Source organism: Arachis ipaensis, chromosome B9 (assembly GCF_059453495.1).
Source record: "Arachis ipaensis isolate K30076 ecotype BB chromosome B9, ASM5945349v1, whole genome shotgun sequence".
Lineage (NCBI taxonomy): Eukaryota > Viridiplantae > Streptophyta > Magnoliopsida > Fabales > Fabaceae > Arachis > Arachis ipaensis.
Window position 1 is genome coordinate 96,427,416 of NC_142444.1, and position 6,980 is coordinate 96,434,395.

The window sequence follows — 6,980 nt, forward strand, 5'->3', positions numbered from 1 at the left end:
CATTCTGCTTAGTGTATGGGGAGCATACTAGGGAAGCAAAGCTTGTTGTGTGGGAAGAATTAAGCTTTTTGGCTGGATTATGTCAGATGCCGTTCTATTTTATGGGAGATTTTAACAAGGTTGTAACAGTGGAAGACCGTCTTGGAGCTGGGTCTTTGCCACAGTCTGCAGTAGAGTTTAAATCTTGGATTAATGACATGGAACTAAGGGACCTAGATTTATCTGATCGTCGATTCACATGGTTCAGGGGCCAGTCATGTAGTCGCATTGATAGAATCCTGGTTAGTTTGGAGTGGTTAGAAGAGTTTCCTGAAACAAGGCTACGCGGGGGGCCAAGAGGGTTGTCCACTGTCCATTGGTGATGAACGTCACAAAGGCGGGAGGGGGCCGAAGACCTTTTCGAAGCCTAGATTCTTGGTTTACTCATGATGGGTTTCTGAGGGTGGTAAAGGAGGAGTGGAGGAGCATAGGTGAAGTCCAATTTATAGATAAGTTGGCAGCTTTGGCGGATCCGCTGGGGAGATGGCATCGAGAAAATTTCGGTAATATAGACATGCGGATTGATAAGTTTGAAGAGGAGATTAGGAAGGTAGATGATATGGCGAGCCAGGGCCTGCATGATGGTACATTGGAAGCTAGACGCAAGGCGCTTGTGGGATCTTGTAAGAAGTGGTATGTCAGGAAAGAAATACATTGGAAGCAGATGTCCCGCTCTAGACATGCTAAGGAGATGGATAAAAATACTAGATATTTCCACAATATTGCTTCTACTCGGAGGAGGAACAATCGAATCGATGCTTTAAGAATCAGTGGAAGAATAGTGAGGAATCAGGCCCGGATCAAAGTAGCTATAAGGGATTTCTACAAGGACTTGTACCATCAGGAGGCGTCACCGAGTATAGGTATTAGGGATGGACTAGTTAGGTGCATCACTGATGAGGAGGCAGCAGAGCTAGAGCGCCTACCGACTGCGGAAGAAATAAAGACTGCAGTGTGGGATTGTGACTCATCAAAAGCGCCGGGGAGCGATGGGTATAACATGAATTTCATCAAGAAATGTTGGTCAGAAGTTGGGAAGGAATTCACAGAAGCAGTGTTGGGATTCTTCCAGTCAGCAGTGCTACCAAGGGGCGCAAATGTCACCTGGGTGGCGTTGGCACCAAAATTCGTCGGAGCAACTGAAATTAAGGATCTGCGTCCAATTAGTATGGTAGGATGTGTTTACAAGGTCATTTCTAAGGTGCTGGTTCGAAGGATGAGACATGTGATGCCAGGACTAGTGGGCGAGACTCAGAGTGCTTTTGTACAGGGCAGGAAGATCCATGATGGGGCTTTGATAGCTTGTGAAACGGTACAGTGGTTGAAGTCACGGAAAAGGAGCTCAGCAATAATTAAACTAGACTTCCAAAAAGCGTATGATAGGGTTAGGTGGAGCTTCGTGGATATTGTGCTGCAGAAGATGGGATTTGGAGATAGGTGGAGGGAGTGGATTAAGGAGTGTGTATGTTCTGCGTCTATGTCACTTCTAGTTAATGGCGCTCCTACTAAACCATTCAAAATGGAGAGGGGACTTCGACAAGGAGATCCTCTATCTCCCTTTCTATTCGTCCTTGTTGTTGATGTTCTTCATAGAATGATTGGAGAGGCGGTGAGGAATGGGCGCATATGTCCGCTCTTGGTTGGCCGAGATCACATAGAATTATCGCACCTACAGTTTGCAGACGATACTATCCTCTTTTGCCCTCCAGAAGAAGAGACCATACGGAACTATAAGCGCCTGCTCCGCTGCTTTGAACTGATGTCTGGGTTGAGCATTAATTTTGAGAAGTCCAGCTTCATTCCGGTCAACTGCGAACAGCGTTGGGTGTGGAAGATGTGTCGCCTGCTGGGGTGTAAGGAGGCATCCCTCCCTGTTCGATATCTTGGCATATCCTTGGGAGCGAATCCAAGGCTCGTGAAGACATGGAAACCAGTAATTGACAAGGTGGAAGGAAAGCTTAGTTTGTGGAAAGCTAAGACCCTTAATAAAGCGGGTAAGTTGGTTCTCATAAAATCTGTTCTTAACAGTTTACCTATCTACTATCTGAGCTTGTACAAGTTGCCTAAGGCTGTAGCAGAAAAGTTGATAGCCTTACAAAGACGATTCCTGTGGAGTAAAGAGGACAGGAGGACCGGGATGCCACTTGTGAGATGGGAGGTAGTGATGGCGCCCAAAAAGGCGGATGGATTGGGTGTGGGAGATGCAGTGATTCAGAATATGGCCCTACTTTTTAAATGGTGGTGGCGATTTTCAAAGGAGGACTGCCCCTTGTGGAAGAAAGTAGTATGTTCGTGTAATAACATGAGTCCTGCTGAGATGCTGCATGGGCAGCCTGTGCCTCAAAGAGGGGGGCCTTGGAAGGATATATGTCAGCTTCGAATAAAGGAACCCCAAATAAGGGAAAGGATGATCAGAGGACTATCGATGGACGTTGGGAATGGCAGAACAACCCGATTTTGGGAAGATGTCTGGCTACCTGGTGGGGTCTTGAAGGAGATGTTCCCAAGATTATTCTCGGTCTCAAACCTTAAAGAAGCTGTTATTGGGGACCGTGGGTTTTGGGATGGCTTGGAGTGGATATGGAGCTTCCAGTGGAGGAGGCAGCTATTTCAATGGGAACTGGAGCTTTTGAACCAACTCCATGAGATTTTACTGCCAGTAAACCTAACATCTGAGAGAGAGGATAAGGTCGTCTGGAAATTTGATAGAACTGGTGTATTTTCAACTAAATCCTTTATCCAGGTGGTGCAAGAAGCGACCCTCCCGGAGGAAATAACGAGCTATAGCTTCACTAGTGCGGTTTGGAGAGGCTTCGTTCCGCCCAGGGTTGAACTATTTACTTGGTTTGTGTTGATTGAGAAGGTCAATACTAAAGAACGACTATCCAGACTAGGTGTTATTGGTCAGCAGGATACTATGTGTGCCTTATGCGGTAAGGCTGTGGAGACTGCTTTTCATCTATTTGTTGGGTGCGAGATCACGTGGCAGGTGTGGAGCGCGTGGCTATTCGCCCTTGGAAGGTCATGGACCATACCAGGTACACTGAAGCAACACTTTGAGAGTTGGCAGCATGCGGCACTGAGAAAGCTTGAGAAAAAGAGGTGGTTAGTTGGATTCTTTACTGTCATTTAGGCAATCTGGCTCGAAAGGAATGATCGAGTTTTTAATGATCATGGCTCAAGAGTTGTGGAAATAATCAACAAGTCCTTCATGTTCTCTGACGAGTGGCTTGGTAGTGCCCCCTATGGATGTTGATGACAAGTACAACGCTGACAAGAGATGATATCACTTGGGGTTGTTAGTCATAATTTGTACTTAATTTTTACATGTTTCCTAGACTCTACTTGCTCCACTGTACTGTGTTGAGCACGCTTTAATTCAAAAAAAAAATGATAGATTAATATTGGAACAAATTTTTTCCAATATACTACTGTTTTAAATTTTTATTACCAAAATGTCGTCGTTTTTACTTAGGTGCACTGTTTTATCATGGTAACATAAACCCCTCATATTTGTTTTCGCATTCTGACTGGATGGTGTTTAACCGAATTTTAGGCTCTAGCATGTGAAAAAACATGGAATGGCACCGTGATAAAATGGTGACATTTAAATAAATAATTTAAAAAATATAATATTTTGATCATAAGTGTTTAGAATAATAGTATACTGAAAAAAAACACTCTTAATATTGTCAGCATTTTTGATGGAGTGTCCGAATATATGATATATCTCAATGATGTTAGTAGCAATTTTATAAATTCTCCCGTTGTAATTGCCTTGAAAAAAATTTAGCGATTTAACAAATTGGTTTGCTCAATTTCACACCGCATATATAGGGTGTGTTAAACTAACAAGCCATTCATTCTTCAAAACATGCTAAATATTCATAAGCCACAAACCAGAGTAGACCTCGTCAGTCTAGTCTTTCGGAGTTAGACAGATATATTTGGATGTTTGATTAATTTTCCTTAATCACCTCCTTCTTCAAATCCTAATTCTCCTTATACATCTCTTGCTCTTTCACTCTCTCCTACATTTGATCCTATACATTTTACACACATAGCCCATTCACAACATTAAGTCACATGAATCGATCCGATTCGTCATCCGGGAGATACAGAAACTATGAAATGGCCATGAATTGCACACGAATCGTGGGAACCAGTCTGGTGTAAGAACACCATCAATCAAATAAGTTTATGGCATTGGCCTTTGTGTATCACACAGTGGGAGATCTCACTGTTGGAAAGCCTGACTTGGTTGAATTTCATGACACTGAGACACTTAAGTCAGCAATTCAAGCAATAGCAGATTCACCTGGAGGCAGCATACCAATCTGGAAGAAGAGATCATTGTCGCCGTCGTCATCATCCTCAGATGTTAATGCCCATGAAGACAATGAACTGAGGCAACAAAGATTTGTTGGCATGCTCAGTTCTCTTGACATTGCTGCTTTCTTGGCCAACACGGCAACTAGTAGTCAGGATCAATCTTTGGACATGGACAGGAAGCTCAACTCCCCAGTTTCCGAGGTGGTTGTCCCAAACAACTCCCTACTAAAGATTGTTGATCCTTCAACAAGGCTCATCGATGCACTCGAATTGATGAAGCAAGGAGTAAAACGCCTGCTTGTTCACAAGTGCCTTGTATGGAAAGGTTCGTGCAAGCATTTCTCGGTTGTTTACTATTCTAGATGGCTCAAGAACATTGAATCTAGCAACAGCAAACAAACAAGCATGAATTTTCAAGCATCCTCGACATCATCACCATCAAGAGTTACCTCGATTCCTAACAAGTTTTGTTGCCTCTCCAGAGAAGACGTGCTCCGATTCATCATTGGTTATCTTGGAGCTCTGGCACCTCTTCCTTTAACCTCCATGGCTCATCTTGGTGCAATCAATTCCCATTACAACACCGTTGAATCCTTCAAACCGGCCATTGAAGCAGCAAAAGCAACTCCAACGGACTCCATTGCGGTTGCAGTGGTGGAACAAACACCGGAAGGCAAGAACAAGATTATAGGGGAAATCTCTGCGCATAAGTTGTGGAAATGTGATTACATAGCTGCATCTTGGGCTTTGGCAAATCTGTCCGCAGGACAATTCGTAATGGGAGTTGAAGATAACGATAACAATAGTGATATTGAAACTGAGTTGAGTGTGGATACAAAAAGACCTAAAAGGTTCAGTAGCAGGAGCATTAGATTCTTGAGTAACCCTTCAGGCCCCGGCATTTTCGGCCAAAGCAGGAGCATGTACAGAGGAAGAAGTGCTCCTTTGACATGTAAAGTGAAAAGCACATTGGCTGCTGTCATGGCTCAGATGCTTTCACACAGAGCAACTCATGTTTGGGTGACTGAGGATGAGAGGGATGATGTTCTAGTTGGTATTGTAGGATATGCCGACATTTTAGATGCTGTGACAAAGCCTCCTACTGCATTTATCCGTGCAACTAAATCCACTGAGATAATGTGAAATAAGAACTGACTTGAAAATTCTTTTTTATTTTTCCTTTTTAATGATTGTGTCTATTGTGCTGTGCGGCATGTGTTGGAAATGCGATATTTGCCAAAAGATTTTCATGTCTAAGAAGGTTGCCAATATTAATGGAAGATAATATCTCTGTTGGTTTTATTTAGCTCAATCTGCTTCAGCTCAGAAAATGTTTAAAGTCCTCAAATTTGGATTTAAAATAGGGAACTTAATCAGATACTTTTCATCCAAGTAAAAAAGAAGACAAACAAAAGAAATAAAACACAAGCCAAATCAGATGGCTGGGATCATGTCTAAACTAATAAGGTGTTGAAGCTCATCGCAAGGTTGATTCCAATCCAAATACGGGTCCGCACTAGAGGTAGCAGGTTTGGCCATAAAATTAGCCACATTGTTTGCTGATCTTTGGATCAAAACTATGCTAACCTTCCAATTCCCATTCATGACCTCTTGAATCTTCTTAGCCAAATCCCACTCTGCAATACCATTACTGAACATCCTTCTGTTCACCAAAGAGAAGGCATCCAAGCAATCTGTTTCATAATACACCGCTCAGAACCCACTGTCCCAAGCAAACAGTAAGCCCCACCAAATAGCAAACCTCAGCAAGTAGAACGGTACTAGTTTCAAGTTTCCCAGTACAGCCTTTCAACCAACAACCATCAGAGTTGCGGAAAATACAACCAAAACCAGCAAGACCATTGGAAGCACTTAAACTAGCATCACAATTTAATTTAACTGGATTAACAGTGGGAGGAAACCGGGACAAAGTAAAGAGAAGGAGTTCAGGATTGATGCATGGAGAAAACAATACGTAGCTCCTTAGCTGAGCTACGGATCAATCTACCCACTTTGCTAGTACTCCAAGAATCATCCGAGTTAAATAAGTCCTTATTTCTATCTCTCCAAATCCACCAAAGGGACGAGTAAAACACAGAAGCATCACCTTGTCTATAGCTTTTATGAAGCCATTGACTCAAATTTGGTTGGTGTGAATACAAGCCTAAAAGGTTCCAAATCTCTTTGGGTTTAACACTAGCAATTGATCCCTCAAGATTCCACTTGTCAAACCAGAAAGATTGATTCAATGAGCCAATACACCAAATAAGACACCGTCCATTCTCGTCGTGCCATGCTTTTTCATTCGCTTCTTTTCTTCGTCGCTTCTTCCCCTCGTTCCCTTTCTCTTGGACATCTCACTTGAAATGCAATCAATGCATTCATTCTTTTCGATCTTATACTCAGATAGACTGAACATTCACCCACCCAATTTCGATAAAAGGTGAAGTCAAAGCTACTCGATCATTCAACAAGGACAGCTGGAATCTACGCGTTGATCCAACCTGCGCTACCAGCTGTCTTCTTCTTCCATTTCTATTCAGCTTGAAAAGAAGCTTCAAGCCCAAGAGTTGAGGAAAGGTAGGTTTCTTACTTAGTGCTTGCATTAA

At 42.9% G+C, this 6,980-nt stretch overlaps 1 pseudogene; it reads left to right on the plus strand.

The window, feature by feature from the left end:
- The first annotated feature begins 4,239 nt into the window (after positions 1-4,239).
- Positions 4,240-5,514, plus strand: LOC107615642 (CBS domain-containing protein CBSX6 pseudogene; annotated as a pseudogene).
- Positions 5,515-6,980: the final 1,466 nt, after the last annotated feature.